The sequence below is a fragment of the Oryctolagus cuniculus genome, chromosome 7 (assembly GCF_051225735.1).
Source record: "Oryctolagus cuniculus isolate XC-2025 breed Fujian yellow rabbit chromosome 7, ASM5122573v1, whole genome shotgun sequence".
In the NCBI taxonomy this organism is placed as follows: domain Eukaryota; kingdom Metazoa; phylum Chordata; class Mammalia; order Lagomorpha; family Leporidae; genus Oryctolagus; species Oryctolagus cuniculus.
In genome coordinates this window covers 149,336,622-149,355,295 of record NC_142873.1, presented here as the reverse complement: position 1 = coordinate 149,355,295, position 18,674 = coordinate 149,336,622, and the positions used below count along the sequence as shown (strand labels likewise).

Genomic DNA, 18,674 nt, shown 5'->3' with positions numbered 1-18,674 from the left:
CACGCATCAGGACGTAAAGATGGGGAGATGATCCACGCGGTGTCTGGTGATGCTGTTCCCGGCCCTGAGCCGAGCCCTAGGGCCCGGGGGAACCACGCATATTCGGAGCTGTCTTCACACATGGTGTCGCAGGGGCTCCCCTGTGCAGATGGGGAAGCTGAGACCTGGAGAGGTGGTGTGCCCCAGGCCCAGGGGAGAGTGGACAGACCCCTCTGGGGCTGAGCTGGAGGTCCAGCCGAGGTGACGCGTGGTCACAGTTCCTCCTCCCGCAGAGGCCTGGCGAGCAGGGCAGGCGTGTCCCCTGGGCCAGGACCCCCGCTCTGGCACCTCCCCTGTGCCGGTCCTGACCAGGGGTTGCAGATGTGAGCCGGCCAGTGTGGGAATGCAGCTTCGCGGCAGTAATTAGTTTATTCCTGAGGTCAGCAGTATAAATAGTAGAAAAATGTATTTCCTGTTCCAAGCCAAATAAGCAAGTGGCAGCCAGTTGGCTTGGCGCCATCGATGGGATTTCAGCCGTGCGTGTGCCTTGCCTTCGGCCACGAGTTTGGGCGGGAGAGCGGGAGGAGGAATGTTCCTCCACAGGCCCCATCTTGTCGTCGGCTGTGACTTTTTGGGATGGCTCCAACCGTGCAACGTCCCCCTGGGGGCTCCTGGCTCCTGCTGGGATGGTGACTGGCAGAGGTGGGCGAGCACGCCCAGATGGCAGCACGGGGCTGGTTGGAGGTCCCTCCACGTGCCAGCCACAGCTCCTGGCACACGGCTGATGATCAGAGGATGCTGCTGAGTCAGCAAAGGAATTGACGGTGCCTTGCTTATTTATTTTTAAGATTTATTTTTTTATTTGAAAGGCAGAGTTGCAGAGAGATAGGGACACAGAGAAAGAGAGAGAGAGAGAGAGAGAGAATCTTCCATCCACTGGTTCACTCCCCCAGTTGGCCACAACTACCAGGAGAGGGCCAGGCCAAAGCCAGGAGTCAAAAGCTCCATCTGGGTCCTCCACATGGGTGGCAGGTGCCCTTCTGCCAATGCTTTCCCAGGTGCATTAGCAGGGAGCGGGATCAGAAGTGGAGGAGCTGGGACTCGAACCGGCGCCCGTATGGGATGCCTGTGTCACAGGCAGTGGCTTACCCTGCTGCATCACAGCTCTGGTCCTGGTACCCAGGCTTGGAGTGGAACAGAGGTCACCTCAGGTCGCACGGGGCAGGGCGGGGCAGGCAGACTACGTCCTTCCTGTGTTCGTTGCGTACAGCAGAAGCCAGGCCCTTGGCCGTTGCACTTGGTGCTGAGATACCCGGGAGGCTGGGCCAGCGCCCTACACAGCGTGCTCAGCGCCCGCGGGGATTGTTTTCAGGAACCAGGGTGCTCTGTGTCCCTTCCACTTCCTGCCCACTGACTTGTGCCGTCACTTGTCCATTCATTCACTTCTGCAGAGGTCCCGTGTGCTGCCGGAAGTGAAGGGAGCTGGGAGGAAGACGCTTTGTGCCCCAGCAAGCATTGGGTCCTGCCCAGGACGCCTCGGGGCCACCCTCACTTTGCCTGGCTCGCTCCTCCCCAGCTGGCCAGTAGGCGTTGGGCGATGGCTCCTAGGTGGCCCCTGGACTCTCTCTGCACCTCTGCTCCCCTGTGTGAGTCCCTGGAGTGAGGCCTGACTTAAGGTAGGAACTCAGGGAATCCTTGTTGTGTGATGAATGAACGAGAGCTCTTACTCTCCCCATCCTCGGCTCCGATCCCATCTAAAGCCCTTCCCGATAGACAGATGCGTGGTTCCTTCCTCACAGTGGCACGCCGCCCTCTTCATCCAGGGTGCGCTCAGGACACCCATCCCTGGAGGACCCCACTGAGTTCTCCTTCATGGCTTCGCCCAGTGAGCTAAAGCGCGGAGCCGGCCCCAGCCAGACTGGAGGGTAGCTGGACGCTGGGCGGAGCCCTGGGAAACATTCAGTGTAGGAACTGGCAACTTGGGGGGTCTGGCAGAGGAGCAGGTGGGCACTGTGGTCACCGCCCCTGGGGGCCCTCCGAGGATCCTCAGGCTGGCACTGTCCCCCTCTGGTCTGAGCAGGTGCTGCCTCCGACTCCCGGGGGCCCCAGAGCTGGACGCTGGGTGCTGCAGCCCGAGACGTGACTCAGGCCCACGGAGCTGTTCTGGAAGGTGCAGGCAGCAGGGTGGCTGCCCGCCCCCCTCACGGGGCCTGGGCAGCGCGTGCCTCGCCCTGTGTCAAGCTGGCTGCCCCCCTTTCTCAGCCCTGCCTTGAGTTCCACCTGGAGCCCACGGAGGCTTTCCACAGTGCTGACCGTGGCTCATGAATCACACTCTTTTTCTAGAATCTTCTCTGCATACTGTCCTGGAGCTGGAAACCCACGAGCTTCTGTCTCAGGGTCTCTGGCCTTGTCCACCTCCGTGGTGAGGGCTCTGTGCTGTCCCCGAGAGCGTGGGGCTCCCGTGGAGCTCACTCCCGATCCTGGAGAGATGACTCAGACACGGACCGGCCCCTCTCCTCGCTTCACTAACAAGATATATGGTCCTCTCTGCCCCCGGCGACTGAAATACGGAGTAACCGAAACCACGCTCCGTTTTGTCTCCCTGCTGTCTCCCCTCCCATCCCCGTCTGGGCGGGGACCACATGGTGCCAGGGCTGTAAATCATGGCGGGGGTCTCCTGGGGGCCAGGATGGAGGCACAGTAAAGGGACCGCTGGCAGTGTCGGCCAAAGCACTCCCCGCCCCCACTCCTGTCCAGTCTGGTCGCCAGGACACCACTGAGCAGCCTCCTGTGTCCGCCCCCCTGCCCCCAGCTCGCTCTCCTGGATGGCCACAGCAGCGCGTCCAGCGTGTGTAGTTCCTGGCCAGGTGTGGGGCCCCTCAGGCGGCTTTGCCCTTGGCTTTGGAAACCCGGAGCAGTCCTTGCCCCACACCGTCCGGCATCTCCCGACCCTGGTGGAATTCGCCTGGAGAACAAGGCTAGGCGGCTGGTGCACGGCGTTCTTAGCTGTTACCGGGACGCAGCTGGGTGGCACGGCTGGGGCCTTCCCTTCCGGCAGCTGTGTTTGGCAGCTCCGAAGCCTCAGCTGTCTTGGAGCAGGGGGGAATCCGCAACGCTGATCCCACCTAGGATGGGGAGGCCCTGGGCTCCCAGACGCTCACCCTGGCCCCCCGGGGCGTGTGTGGCTGAGCAGCAGCAAGGCTAGAGACAAGAAAGGCTGGGTAGCAGGGCTGCAGGACACTCTTTTTAAGATTTTATTTATTTATTTAAGAGGTAGAGTTACAGAGAGAGAAAGGTCTTCCATCTGCTGGTTCACTCCCCAGATGGCCACAACGCTGGAGCTGAGCCAATCTGAAGTCAGGAGCCAGGAGCTTCTTCCGGGTCTCCCACGTGGGCGAAGGGGTCCAAGGACTTGGGCCATCTTCTACTGCTTTCCCAGGCCTCAGCAGAGAGCTGGATCAGCAGAGGAGCAGCCAGGACTAGAATCGGTGTCCATATGGGATGCCTGCACCGCAGGTGGAGGATTAACCTACTGAGCCACAGCTCCGGCCCCTGCGCAGGTGTCTGGCATGGGCAGCCAGCGCTCCCTGGGGGCAGAGACTGAGACTGGGGGTGCGATAGTTAGAGAGTGCCCATCACCCACCCATCACCCACCCGGCGGCACGTGCTGGAAGGCGTTCCTTCGTGGTCTACCACAGTGTGCCGCCTCCTCTCTGAGCGGCTCTTAGTAACTCCCTTTCTGTTGGGAGGCTGAGGCCAGGCGGGATGTGGCTTACCTGGGGCACGGGGCTTGTCTGCCATCCAGGCCTCTCTCCCCACGCAATGCCCCTAACACAGCCCTGCCCGCCCGCCTCCTCCCCAGGGTCTCCAAGGATTGTGACAAATTGAAAATCCTATTAGTGTTAAATTAATGGGCTTTTCTTGTGGGGCAGCGGGCTGGAACGGCGGCCGACGGGCGGAGCCGCACCCGGGCGGGCGGAGAGCGAGGGCCCAGAGCGCAGCGGGCCGGCCTCCCCCGGCCTCGCCCGGCCTTTATTAACCCGCTCAGCTCGGCCTCAGCGCCCTTTTATCTGGGAAGGGGCAGGGGCGCTTTGAACCTTGGAATTAAATTCTGCGGGGGCCTGGGACAAAGGTGGAAGGCCGGAGATGAGGGTCCCTCCCCCACGGCCCGAAAGGAGAAACAGCTGAGGGCGGTGGGGCTCGGGGGGTCGGCTCAGGTCCCTGACCCCGAGGGCAGGGGCTGCGGGGGGCTGTGGGGAGCTTTGTGCTTTTCCAGGCCGTGGGAGGCCTCAGCCTGTGAGTCCAGAGCCCGGCGGCTCCCTAGCCTGCATGTGAGGGCTGCTGGAGACTTCTGGGTCCGCCCCCTGCCTCTCCAGGGCTGCAGGCACACGCTGGTTCTCATGCATGTGTTTGCTTGTTTGTTTAAAGAGTTCTCTTGTTTATTTGAAGGGCAGAGTGACAGAGTGAGAGAGAGGGGGAGAGACACAGAGAGGTCTTCCATCCGTCGGTTCACTCCCCAAATGGCTGCAGCAGCCCGGGCTGGGCCAGACTAAAGCCAGGACCTCAGACTTCCATCCGGGTCTCCCACACTGGCGACAGGGGGTGAACACTTGGGCCATCTCCCACTGCTTTCCCAGGCGCATTAGCAGGGAGCTGGATAGGAAGTGGAGGAGCCAGAGTTTCCATATGGGATGCCAGCGGCGCAGGCCACCGTTCAGCCTGCTGCACCACGAAGCCGGCCCCTCCGGGATTTGCTGAGTGTGACCCTGGGCTGGCCCGGTGAGGGTTCTGCAGATGGAGCCACGGGCCAGGCAGACCCCGTTCCCGACGCAGAGAGCTGGCGTTCCCATGCATGCGAGAACCACTACAGCAGGTTCAGAAAGAAGCCCGTGATGAGGGTGGTCAGGGAGTGCTCCTCAGAGGAGGAGGACCAGAGAGCTCACAGGGCACCGGCTTTCTCTCCGAGTCTCAGGAGCTCCGGGTGGGAAGGGAGCTCCTTGTCCATCAGAGCGCAGAGGAAGGGAGGGGTTCGGGGTCTGCAGCGAGGTGGTGGCAGGACTGGGACCAGAGAGAGGTCGCTTCACGTCTCGGGCTGTGCGCCAAGCCCGCGATGGAACAGAACCACTCAAGCACAAGCCAGCCTTCCCGAGCCTTCCCCCTGCCAGACTCATTGCTAGGCCACGTTCCCGTCTGCTGGCTTGTGCACTGTATGTTTGCCACGTGTTAAGCCTCAGGAGAACTCCCATCTACCCATTGTACAGACGCGGAAGTTGGTGCCAATGGCCAGGGCAGGCTGCATGGTGCCTGAACCCAGGCTGGCTGAACGCAGTGAGATGGCAGAGCGGGGCCCTGGGGGCCACGTGCTTCAGCCCTGCTTAGCACTGGCTGCCCAGTGACCTAGAGTGGGTTTGTCCGCCTCCCCAGCTAGACTGGGAACTCCCGGAGGGCAGGGAGTGAGCCACTGTCATGTCGGACCACGGTGCTCAGGGCCAGCTCCCTTTGCTGGCTTCTGCAAGTCAGGGCTGGGACTCAGAGGCGATGGCTACTTATATGATGGGAGCAGCGGGCGCTGGGGCTGGCGCGACCCTGCTGATCCCCCTTCCGAGACTACTTCCGGCCCCTGCTGCCCCGCCGTGGCTTCTGGAGCACAAGCAGCTAGGGACGGACACTGGGGCCAGAGCTGCACCGCTGTTCCCATCCCAGCCCGCGGCCTGGCCCTGGCTCAGTGCTCAGCACGGGTACAGATGAACAGCCCAAGAGTCAGGAAGCGGATTCAGTAGGGGGAGAGAAAGGAGAGAGGCGTGCAGAGAAGACTGGAGCTGGAGACCTGTGAGCAGAGGCATGGAGGCAGCGCAGAGGACAAGCCACACACCGACAGGAGGGACAGGTGAGGCAGAGACCTCAAGGGGGCGGGGAGGGGGGCGCCTGGGGGAGGCAGGTGGTGGCCACTGCACAGCAGGCTTCCCGGCAGGGGGACTGGCACGCCAGGCTTCTCTGGGAGACCCAGGTGTGGCCAGGACAGGGGCGAGGACGGCTGCGGGGGGCTCACAGAGGAAGCTTGGGCTGGGCTTGTTTGTGGTGGGAGAGGGTGCAGCCAGGCAGAGGTGGGGCGCGCGCAGCGGGCAGGAGCTGGGGCTCAAGGGCTGCCGTCGCCGCGTCCCTTCTCCCTGGGCCGAGAGGCAGCGTTGGCTGCAGGCTGCACACAGGGTGCTGGCGATACACAGGGGCAGGGGCGCCACATCCTGGGGACCATCGGACGCCCCCGTTTCTTGCTTGACTACGTGCCCTGATGACACGGTGGCCACTAGCACCCGAGGGGGTGTGTGACTCCATCACCTGCGCCCCTGCCCCTGGTACTGCTCAGCGTCCCGACTCCTGGTGTCTCCCCTGGGCTGTCCCCAGCGGCCCAACCGCTCCTGCCTCCAGCACCTTTGCTGCAGTGCCGCCTGCTCTCTGAGCCTGCCCGGTTCTCCTAAGGCATGATCTGACTGCATCAGCTCCCTGCCTGGGACTCTCAGTGACTCCCTAGGACCCCCCCCCCGGGGGGGGGGCTTGGGGTGACTCAGCCCTGTCCACCCCTCCAACCCCAGTCACAGCCCTCCCCACACCAGGCGATCACAGTTCCGCTCCATCCTAGCACCGCTGGTCCTCCTGAGCCGTCTCCGCTCCACTCCTCAGCCCCTGGAGCACTTCGGGCTGTGCCTTAAGACGGGGTTCTCTAGTCTCTCCCCCACCGACCCCCAGTCTTCCCCTGCAACCCCCTCCCCCACCGTGGCATCTAGCAGTCTTCGCTGTCCTGGTTGGGGTCCGTGTCCCTGCCCCTTTGGACGCTGAGCCCCCAGGGAGGGCAGAGCCATGCACTGCTGACTTGTGTCTCCGCAAAGCCCATGCCCACTCTTTGGAAATGTTGGGATGAACCAATGAAGCCGGGTGGGCTGGGGGAGCCTGGCCGGTCTCTGGGCCTGATGCAGGGGCCGTGGGGGTCCCGGAGCTCCCACGCTGGGCACTGGGGCAGGCAGGGCAGGAGCCCTGCCTCCCCCTGGGAGGTTATTTTGGTCGTGGCAAATAAGCCCCTCTGGAAAATGTGAGCAGCTTCTGATGCCGATGTCTTAGCTCCCGACGCCCTCCCTGCCACGGGGAACGGGGGCCGCGGCCTCTGTTAATAAAGAACAATTATGGGACTGGATTAGGGAGATTATCGGGAACAGGTGGAGCCGCCCGTCCTGCCCGGCCCGCCCGTCGGTGTGGCAAGGATGAGCTCACACTTTCCTCGCCGGGAGGATGGCCGCGGCCCCGCTGTCCGGCTGTCTGAGCTGATCTTCCGGGGAGGGGAGGCTGTGGCCCTGGCACTTCCCACCCAGCCCAGGTGAGAGGCCAGGGGATCCACAGAAAAGGGGTCCCCAAGGCTTTCCTTCCCTTCCCTCTGCTCTTCAAGGAAGCAGGATGACGGGCGAGAGCCCCCAGCCCTTACCCGGGCGGCTCATCCTGCCTCAGTCCCTGGGCCGGGCCTCGGTGACTTGGGCCACTGCCCCACCTCATCTGTCCAAGGCAGCTGGACCGCAGCCTTTCCCAAGCCGGCTCTGTAGGAAAAGCACTTCCGGGTTTGTAATGCAAGGGGTCCTCCGAAAGTTCACAGAAGATGCTCGTTAGGGAAAAAAAATGCGTGGATTTCAAAATGATTTGCATTGAATATTCTTATCTTTAAAGATTTTTAAAAAAATTATTTGAGAGCCAAAAGCCTGCACAGTCTGTGCTAGGCTGAAGCCAGGAGCCAGGAGCTTCATCTGGGTCTCCCACATGGGTGCAGGGGCTCAAGCACTTGGGCCATCTTCCTCTGCTTTCCCAGGCCCATTAGCAGGGAGCTGGATCAGAAGTGGAGCAGCCGGGACTCAAACCAGCGCTCATATTATAGGATGCCGATGCTGCAGCAGTGGCTTAACCCACGGCAACACAATGCCGGCTCCTACTCTGCTTCTGATCCAGCGTCCTCTAATGCATCCTGGGAGGCAACAAGCTCAAGTGCTTGGGCCCCTGCCACTCTTGTGGGAGGGTTTGGGACTCCTGGCTTTGGCCCAGCCCAGCCCTGGCTGTTGTGACCGCTGGGGAGGGCGTGGAGAAGGGTGGGAAGATGGTAACGGGGGCTACACCCACAGAGGCATCTCAGGCTTGCCGGGGTTGGGGAAACACGCACCCAGAGCTTCCTCCTGTTTTCTCTCGTTCGTTTGGCCCCAGTGAACAGGATCGCTGGTCTTCAGAGCAGCGTCTGGACTTGACACGGAGAATGGCAGCAGTGCTGGGTGGGCCGCGGGCGCGGCCGTGGGGAGGGGTTTGAGGGGCCTGGAGGAGGGCAGGATGCAGGTGCAGGGCTGCAGGCAGGGGCACTGGGGATGAGGAGGTGAGGGCGGGTGGGAAGCCCTGGGAGGTGAATGGACAGCCGTGGGTAAGGGAGCTGGCGGAGAGGAGGCCGGCCTTTCCCCTGGCTGTGCTGGTCGAGGTTGGCCGCTCTTGGAAGGGACTCTGGATTCAGACAGACGCCACCTGGCCTGCTGCTGTTCTAAGCCACCCCCGTGGTTTGGCCCCCTCTGTTCATTCAGTCCACAGATCCGTGTGATGAGGTGCTGCAAAGCCGGTGTCCCATTGCTCAGATGAGAAAACTAAGGCCCAAGTGAGTAAGTGACCTGCTAGAGTCCCCGTAGGTGATCTCAGCCAGACTCTCCCAGGGAGGCTGGAGCAGGTGTCGCCCAGAGCCCAGGACAGACACCTGTGTGTCACTGTTGGCGTCTCCCTGTGGCCCACTGTGGTGAGCAGCCAGCAGTGGGGCAGCCCTGATGGAGCTCCCTGCTTAACCCTGGGGCAGAAATCCAGGTGTCGGCTGTGCGGGCCTGGAGGCTCCCCCAGCGAACCCCTCCGAGCCCTCCAGCTTCGTGCCCTCCTGCAGCTGTGGGACTGGGTCCCCCTCTTCTTGCTGCCTGTCCATGGGGGTCCCTCTCGGCTCACTCCCAGTGGCCCCTCCCTCGGCCCCCTCCAGCCCAGCAGCACAGAAGGTGGCTCCTCGGTGCTAATCCCCTGTGCTTCGAGTCTCCCTGACGCCTGCCGGCACCTGCAGGGAGCTCAGCTTGCAAAGCGCTCGTGCGATTGCATTTGGCCTGCTTGGATAATCTGTGGTGAGTGCAGTGATGGGCGTGGCACCTGCTTGTGTTCACAGGCTCCTCCCACACCCCAAGGGTGGGTCATCTGGGCTCATTCTTACCAATCTGCTGACCACACACACATGCATGTACCCATCCATGTATAAGCAGAGTGCGGGCGTGTGTTTATTTAACCCGGACGTGCCTGCCATATGAGCAGTATGCCTTGGTTCCACAAGAATACGCAGGGGGTGGGCATTGTGGGGTTGAGCTGCCTGGGACCGAGTCCTACCTCCAATGAGGATCCAGCTTCCTGCCAGTGCACAGCCCGGGAGACAGCGAATGATGGTCCACACTCTCGGATCCTTGCCACCCACGTGGGAGACCCGGATGGAGCTCTTGTGGCTTCGGGCTGGCTGGCCCCGCTCGGGCTGCTGTAGGCATCTGGGGAGTAACCACCAATTGAAAATCTCGCCCTTCCTCCCTCTCTCCCTGTTGCTCTGCCTTTCAAATAAATAAAAATAAATACACATAAAGAAAAGAATATGCAGGAGTTACTGCTGCTGTTGTGGTCCTCAGTTTATGGATAAAGAACTGAGAGTTTGCAGAGATTAAGGAATTCGCCCAGGGTGACCCAGCTGGAAAGGGGTGGGGCCTGCACTGGAACGCAGGGCCCGTAGTTCTGCAGCTGTCCTCTGAGCCAGTGCTCAGGTCTGTCTTCCACACCTGCGGGCACACCCGTGTGCATCGTTACGACTGCACACACTGTACACTTGGACGGATCCATGCCCAGATACCCAACCCCCAGGCCTGCCCGGTTCCCTGGGGCCCGAGTTAATGACGGCACTCCAGGAGCCCACGCAGGGCGGCCTCGGCACAGATGAAAGGCGCCGTGGGCCCAGCAGTCCTCGGGGGCTCCGCTTGCCCCGGGCGGGGGCTCCGCTGCAGCCAGGGATTAATTGCCCGGCACTGCCTCGCCCGGTCAGCTCCCAAGGCCTCCCGGCCTCTGATTAAAAGTATCTCTTGCTGTCCTCCCATGAGAGGGATCCGCAGAGGCAGCCAAGGGGAGTTGGGGCTGCTGGGGGACGGGGCTCAGGGATCTCCCCACGGGGGCCTTTGACTGCCCGGCTGCTCAGCACCCCGGAAGCCAGCTGGGGCTGGCGTCCTTAGGAGGCCTCCTAGGGCGAGGCCTGCCTGCCTCTGGGCCAGCACGCTGGGCGGCCGGGCTGGTCGAGGGGACTGGAGGACTTGGGAGGCTGAGAAATGCCCAGGTCCTCCCTGCCCGCCCACCCTCAGGGCGTCCTGGTACCAGGCGTCCCCGGGTGAGCCTGGCCCCGCCTGTGACTCTGGAGCTCCCAGAACCCCAGGACTTCCAGTGCCAAAGAGGGAGAGAGTGACTTCTCCTTGTCCCCCCCCCCCGTGGCAGGGTGGCCCTGCCCCCCGTCCCCGCTCACCCCACTGGCCACACCTTCTGTCCTCACTCTTGCCAGTGAGGCCGTGAGCAGGGGCTCGAGCCAGGCACCTTGGGTTCAGGACCAAGGGCGGGGGGGCAGGTTGATTACGTGATCATGGGGCCTCCATTTCTCCACACCCAGAACGCAGCCAACACCGCTGCCTGCCTCCGAGAGTGGCCCAGGGATGTCAGCAAGCTCCCGGAAGGGGGGCCCTTTGCACACGGTTTGGTGTCCAGCACGTGGAGGGCCGGGCTGGTGCTTCCTGGCAGGTGCTGCCCTGGGCCCGGCTTCTGCCTGCCGCACGCGGGGCTTTGTCTCTCGACTCTGTCCCCTTGGCCTGGGCAGCTTTTTCCAGCCCCTCTGGCAAAGGCCTCGAGGCCTGAGTCACAGGGAGGCCTTGTCCGTGCCCTGCCCCCACTCCAGATGCCCAGAGCAGCCCCTCCTGGGCAGGTTCCACCCCCGCTCACACCCTTCCCGCTCCTCATCCTGGGTGCCCATCCCGGCCCTGCCACTGTCCACCTTGTCCCCTGGCTGAAAACCTTAGCCCCAACTTGGATCTCTCCCTCTGCCTTAGAGCCACCATGGCCCATTAGACCGACATCTTCCAGGAGTTCCGTGAGCCATTCATCTCCTTCCACCCCGGCCACTGCCTGGGCCTGGGCTGCCCCGCTCGCCGGATGCTGCAGTCACTTCCCAGCAGGCCGCCCTGCCTGCAGGCTGTGAGGTGGACACGTGGCTCTGGTCATGTCACAATCTCTGTTTCAACATTTGTCAACAGATTCCTGTGGTTCCTGGGCAAAATCCCGAACTCCCTGGTGCTTTGTGGGGCTTCCAGGATCTGAGCCCACCCCTGCTCTAGCCGGTCTCCCCCTCTCTCTCTGCCAGGTGGGTGGGTGGCCTTTTTTGTCCTGCCTCTGGGCCTTTGCACACGCAGCTCCATTGGCACAAGAGGCTTTTCCTCGCTGCCTGGTCTGTCTCCAAGCCGACTGGTGGCCGAGAGGTTACCTAAGGCTCTTCTGCCTTGGTCATCCAGGACTCGAGCCGGCAGCAGCTGACATCCCTGGTGTCCTACTGAGCTGGGTTCACTGCTTCCCAGCTGGATGGCCTGGGTGAGTCTCCTGAGGCTCTGAGCCCCAGAGATACCATCCACAGATGGACAGTAAAAATAGCCACGAGTGTGCCAAAGATTAGGTGTGGGGGAGCCAGGGCGTGTGTAGCACCAAGTGGGTGGTGCAAAGCATTGAGTAATAGTGATGGGGATGATGGCGACTGGTACCCCAACCCTTTCAGGGGGCTGGTCTCTGCTGTACCCCGAATTCCTGGGAGGCAGGGAGGACCACCTGATATGTACAGAAGGGTAAACCAAGGCTGGGGCAGGAGAAGGAGCTGCAATACCAGCTGGAGGCCCGGGCACCTGCTAAGTCCTCTTCTGGCGGTGGCCTTGGGGCGCCCCGGCCGGCGCTTCCTCTGCAGGAGACGGTGCTGCCGGTTTAACAACAGCGCTGACGGCACTGCTCCTCGCCTGGGTCATGCACTGTGCCCAGCACTGTGTGTTACCAACAAGAGCGCCGCTGAAGCCTTAGTTCTGGTTGTTTTGAGAAACAGAAAGCGAAAGGTAGCTGCGCCTGCTACTTCATGCCCCAAGTGCCCGCAACGGCTGGGGCTATTTCAGAGCCAGAGCTGGGAGGTGGGGGTGCAACCTCGGTCTCCCACGTGGGTGGCAGGAATGCGACTCCCTGAGCCACTACTGCTGCCCCCCGGGGTCTGCACTGGCAGGAAGCTGGAGTCAGGAGCCGGAGGTGAGGACTGAACCCAGGCTCTTGGATATGGGCTGCTGGACGCCCACTGGTTCATCATCATGCTCTGGTTACGCGCATCTGATCCGCACAGCAAAGCCTTACAAAGCTGGTTTTCTGACCCGTTTCGTACTGAGTAAACAGGTCCAGAAGGGCCAGGCCGCCTGTTCAATGGCCCACAGGGGAGTGAGCAGGATCGGAGTTGCGACCTCCCCCTCACTTTGCATCCTGGCCCCCTGCCTCTCTGAGCCGGGGGTCTCACTGAGCGCTCCTTGCGCGGACAGCGGGTCATAGAGACTTTTTTTTCCTGGGCAGTTGTCTGGGATGTCCGCGAAGCTCACAGGCAGCCCTTGGGGTGGGAAGGCTCCCTCTGCAGCAGTGTTGCAAGACCCACGCTCCTTCGAGCTTGCTCCCACTGCCTCCTGTCCCTCTCCTCTGAGTCTGTCTGCATGCGCAGAGCAGGTCCCCGCACGAATACGTGCTCATTCACGTACAAGAAAATCAGCACAGGCGGGCGATGCACGGTGTCTCAGCTGCCAGAAGCTCAACCCATGTGGGAGACTGAGGTTTGCCAGTGCCCCTGTGCAGACGCTGCCCCCACGGTCGGCTCAGGCCGGCGAGAGGAGGTGGCTGAGTGTGCAGCTGGGAAAAGGTGTGCGATCAACTCCCGGGAGAGGTTCACACACCCTTCCTCGTCGCCATCTCCCTTGGGCCCGACGTGGCAGCCAGCACACTAGTGCTCTCCTAACCGCGTGCAGGCGAGAGGGACCCCGGACCTTGCAGCCCCTCCCCCACGGCGTCTTCCCCGCCCCCCTGCCTGTGCACAATGCTAGAAGCAGGCACCCCTCTGCGGCTTGCAGGTCCGGCTGTGCCCAGCCAATGCAACTTTGTAACTAACATCTTAACATCTTGCTCACAGCTATGGGTGCTCATAGAAGTCACACACACACAGCTCTCCTCTGGCCCACAGCTGTGTGGTCGTGTGTTCCTGTATGCACACCCTTAGGAGTGTGCACGTCCACTGTGCTCAGCCCCTGATCTCACACGTAGTTGCACACTCTCAGTGACACCCCCACCCCGTTCTTCGAGCCACAGGTGCCCTGTCCTGGTGCACACACACGCGCACACGGAGAAGCACGTCTCTTGCAGGCAGACGCGAGGCGTGCACGCCTATGCTTGCTGCCACCCCACCTTTCTCGGGCCCATGGGTGAGTACACTCCAGGCACACCCCAGCTCTCTCCCAGCTCGCCCTCCCCTGTGCCCCCACAGCCCCTGCAGGCACGCCCCGCCCCGCCCCCTGCCCCCAGCCCAGGGAAGCCAGTGGGTGTGGTGTTGGGGAGTTAGCGAGGAATTCCAGGCGGGCCCCTCTCCCCTGGCCAGCGCTAAGTGCCTGCAGACTGAAAAGAGCTGCCCGGAGAGGCTGTTCCGGCGAGAGATTAATGTCACTGAAAAATGTGGCTCCCGCGCCTGAATGTGGCCTTCCCCGCCGCACATTATGTCAGTGCAGCAAAGCGAGAGGGGCTCGGTTGGCACGTTGTTAACCTGCTCGGCTCCCCGGGAAAGAAGAGCCTGGGGCCTGGGAACCCGAGGGGGCGGCGGCTCACGGGCAGACAGCACCCCAGAGGCCAGATGGGGTAAGCGCGGGTCAGCCAGGCCAGGGGCCGTGGTGGGGTGGGGGTCCCAGCCCGGGCACCACTGGATCTGGGCAGAGGTGAACCCCAGGTGGCATGGCCGCAGGGCGCAGAGGCTCCTGGGAGTGCAGCTGAGGGAGCCGAGGTCTGCGTGAACAGCTTCCCAGGGCAGTGAGCAGTTCCTGGCTCCAGTCCTTGCTCTCTGCCCAGTGCCGCTGGGCATGGGGCTCCGCCTCTCGGGGGGCCCATCTTCACCTTCTGCAATGTGGCAGTGATGCAGGGGGCGTTCAGTGGGACTGTCCACGTGGGCCCCTTTAGCACAGCGTCAGGGGGAGCAGCCGACGACCTGGGGGTGGCAGGGACGCTGTGGTACGTGGACAAGCACAGAGGCCTGCCTGTGTGTGTGCATGCACATGTGCACGTGTGAGAAACAGAGACCGACATTCTGAGCACGTGAACCCGGCTTGAGCCCTGGTGTAACCTCCAGCAGGTGCGATTTGTCTCCCTAAGCCATGGTTTGTTCACCTGAAAGATGGAGTTGGATGATCCCCCGTCCCGGGGGTGCTGGGAGGATTAGAGGTGACCGTATACATGAAGTGGCTGGCACAGCGCCCGACAGCACCAGGGCGGGGCCGGGGCGGGGGCAGGTTAAGCGCGCAGGAACAATGTCCCCCCTCCCTGCCGTGTGCGTGGCATCAGACTGGCTGCACCCTGAGGTTGTTTTCTCACAGTGTTCCTGGGAGTTGGGTGACACAGGAGGAGAAAACAGGAGGTGAGGGAGGGGGAGTGGCCCAGAATCTCCTGGCCAAGGCACAGGAGCCCATGTCAATGTCCCAGCAGCCTTGGAGGACGGGATGGGCACAGACGCGGGAGCGGGGGCTGGGTTCCGTGGTCTGAGGCAGGTGCACGGCGTCTTCCTCTCCTGGGTTTTGCTGGGAAACCCTGGAGGGTTGCTCTTCTCTGCCGGGGACATCGAGGCTCAGGGTGGGCGAGCCGTCTAGCGCGGGCCACGCAGCCAGGGGTTGGTGAAGAAGCAGATGGCTTCAGAGTGGCTGGCTCCTGGGCTGAGCGGGAACCTTTGCGCAGTAAAGCCGCCGGGCAGGACCTGTTACTTCTTGGCTGGGGACTCCCCGGTGTGCAGCATAGAGCCCAAGTGCCCGAGCTGGGGTCTGGGCTCTGCCACCGTGCCAGCTCGCCATCTCTTCTCCGTGCCAGGCTCTCAGCCCCCTCCCGCGTGGCCTCCAGGGAGCTCCCTTGGGGAGACCAGGTGGCCAGGCTGGTCTGAGCCCCTCCAGCTGGTCTCAGCACACAGGACCACGAGCGAGAGCTTCGCAGCCCCTCGGCTACCCTTCAGGGAAGCTCTGTGTGGGGTGAGCTGTGTCGGGGCCTTTGCCCCACCCCCAGCATGGAGCGGGTGCTCCCCACGTGTTGGCTCAAGTGGGTGAACTGCGGCTGGATGGCCGGCACGGTCCCACGGGAACCTGTATCTGGGGTCTCGGATGCAGCCCAGGTCACGGAGCATCTGAGAGCACACCCCTGTGGGGGAGGCAGGAAAGACATGGAAGTTTCTGGAAGAAACCGATTTGAATCTTTCCGAAGTCTCCGACTCGGGTTCATGCCGATTCTAAAGGAGGGTGGCGGGGCTGGAGTTCAGGGCCGGGGACTCCCCCAGGGTGAGCGTCAGTCCTCCAATGCTCCGGGGTCCCCCGTTTTTCCCAGGAGGCACTTGAGGCCTGGGGTGGCTCCCAGCCACACAGATGGGAGCGCAGACTGGGGAGGCTGGAAGACGGGAGGAAGGCTGGGGGGAGATTGGAACCCAAGACGCAGGCCACTTCCCAGGTGATGCCAGCAAAGGCTGCAGCCGCGCCCCTCGGCCCCCTGCATCCCCACTCTGGGGGCCGTCGCTGGACTGCAAGTGGCCTGGGAAGTAGCCCCGGGCTGCCTGTAGCCCTGCCTGGCACTGGCCAGTCCAGGCAGAGCGCTCCGTGGATTCCGCACCCACAGAAGCCATGAGGCTGGGAACACTTGGTGTTGCCTTGAGCGGCCACGTGCCGCCAGCTGTAGATAATGGAGACACGCGTCTTGGCGGAAACTGCTCACCTGTCCCTGGTGTGGCACGGACAAGGACCGACGGGTCTCTGAGCCGGGAAGCCAGGCCGAGCAGAGCACATTTGCTTGAGACCAGGCTCATTCTTGGGGTCCGAGGTCAAGGTAATGGCTCCCCTTGGACAGAGGTGGGTGGGGAGGCTGGGAGGGGCCCGCAGGGTTGCCTGCGTGGCTGTGTCCCGTGTGCAAAGTTCACTGAGCTGTGTGCTTATGACGTGCACGCACTTGTACCCTTAGATCTTAGTAAGCGGGCCTCCAATGCCCCCCGCTGGGAACAGGAGGCGGGTGGCTCAGGGACCACAGTTGGCTGTAGCAAATGCCCTGGTTTGGAGGCTGCCGGCCCAGGCTGGACAGGGGAGGGCTGCCGGTCAGGGGTTGGGGTGGCCACTCTGCGGGGCGTTGGCCGGGGGTCTCCACAGCCCACAGAGTTGATGGACAGGGAGGGACAAAGGCTCAGCCCCCAGCTGGGCTGGAGGTCAGCCGAGGGGTTTTCCGGGGCAGCGGCCGCCCTGCCTGGCTTTGTGCTGGGGGCTTTGCCGTAATCCCCTCCCTTCCCAGTGGCCGTCTAATCCCCGGCCGAGGGGCTGAGCCTTTTCAAGATCTGACTTTGGCCTGAAAAACTCCCAGAGGGGCCGCATTCCTGCCCGCAGCATCCCCTCTCCTAGGAGGGACCGCATCGCACCTCGTCGGGGGCTCGCTCCGCCCAGCAGGGTGCTCCTTGTCTTTGGGAAAGAGAGACTGCAGCTTTCGCAGCTGCGGGGGCCTCTGAGCCCCCTGAAGGAGGCTGCGGTGCCGGCCTGCCGGGTCCTGGGCCTGCTGGGTCATCAGGGCAATGGGTGAAAGGGTCGCTGATAAGGACGAAGACCTGCCTGGGGGCCGTGGTGGCCTCCAAGGCCCAGTGTGGGCACCTCTTTGGCCTCTCTGCTCACCCGACAAGCTCCAGTCACCGAGGTCTTTCTGCTCCTAAAAAGCACCAAGCTGGTCCCTGCCTCAGGACCTTTGCACAGGCTGCCCCTCCGCTGGCAGTGCCTCCTCTGCTCTTGCTCTCAGCTGAGGTCTGCCGGCCTGGTGCCATCCCAGAGGCCCCAGGATCCCGTCTCACGTGTGTCCGGGTTCTGTCTGCGGCCTCTCCCTGTCTCTCCCAGGGTCGTACTGTGCGGTGCTTCTGGCCACTGTCCCCCTTAGGATGGTGCCAGGGCCTCATGGGTGCTGAGTGGGTGAGCAGAGTGGCTGCAGGAAGAGAGATTCTGCCCAGCTCGGCGTCGCCTCCCCTCGTGCCGGAGGCCTGAACCCTGGCGCCGTCGCGGGCAGCCGGATCGCTGCCCCTTGCGCAGACCGCAGAGCCAGGTGCAGCTGGAGTACCCCAGCGCAGGCTGCACAGCCTTCGGTCAGCACTCAGTGCCGACGGACACAGCCCGGGGGGCACGTGCCTGGGAAACCCCCATGCCGGGCGTCACTCTTCCCCACATGTCGGAGCACCCACGCCTGACGCTTCATGTTGTGTTAAAAAAAGATTTACTTATCTATTTGATTTACTTATCTATTTGAAAGGCAGAGTTACAGAGAGGCAGAGAGAGAGAGAGAGAGAGAGAGAGAGAGAGAGGTCTTCCATCAGCTGGTTCACTCCCCAAGTGGCCTTTAATGGCTGGAGCTGCGCTGATCTGAAGCCAGGAGCCCTGCAGAAGCTTCTTCCAGGTCTCTCACGTGGGTGCAGGGGCCCAAGGACCTGGGCCATCCTCCACTGCTTTCCCAGGCCACAGCAGAGAGCTGGATGGGAAGCGGAGCAGCCAGGCCTCTAACTGGTGCCCCTTGGGATGCCGGCACTGCAGGGAGTGGCTTTACCCGCTACACCATGGCTCCGGCCCCTGAGACTTCATTCTTAGACATGCACCCTTTTGCTTAGATATTTTGCCCTGTAAGAATTCCCCTCCCCCACCTTCCTCCTAGGAGAGGGCTTTGCCTTCATGACTGTAGGTGCACGAGACGGCAGCTGTGGCAGGAATTCCAGGGCTGTGTTCCAACCTGCCCGCTCGGCAAGCAGAGACACTGAGGCCGGGGAGCGGAGCGGCGTCCTCCAGGTTCCCCGGAGGAGGCGCCCTCAGTGCTCGTCCAGGGGGTCAGCGAGACACAGGGGCTACACTTGGGCAGCGGGCTTGTTAGCCGAATCCCACTGCTTGGGCTCGCAGCCCCATACACCGCCTCAGCGGCTCAGAGCATGTTTGTTCGTGCACACAGCTGCAGGCAGGGTCTTTTCTTATGCCCATTTTACAGGTGGGAACAGAGAGGTAAAGTGTCTCGCCCGAGGTCACAGTGATTTCAGAGACTTTTTTTTTTTTAAGATTTATTTATTTATTTGAAAGTCAGAGTTATACAGAGAAGGAGGGGCAGAGAGAGAGAGAGAGAGAGAGTCTTCCATCCGCTGGTTCACTCCACAATTGGCCGCAATGGCTGGAGCTGGGCTGATCAGAAGCCAGGAGCCAGGAGCTTTCTCCAGGTCTCCCACACGAGTGCAGGGGCCCAAGGACCTGGGCCACCTTCTACTGCTTTCCCAGGCCATAGCAGAGAGCTGGATGGGAAGT

At 62.5% G+C, this 18,674-nt stretch overlaps 1 long non-coding RNA gene across 1 annotated transcript; it reads left to right on the top strand.

The window, feature by feature from the left end:
* Positions 1 to 665: 665 nt before the first annotated feature.
* LOC149125807 (uncharacterized) lies at positions 666 to 9,376 on the top strand. The gene is made up of 3 exons (XR_016210215.1): positions 666 to 5,866; positions 8,212 to 8,276; positions 8,574 to 9,376. It is a non-coding gene; the product is annotated as an uncharacterized LOC149125807 (long non-coding RNA).
* Positions 9,377 to 18,674: the final 9,298 nt, after the last annotated feature.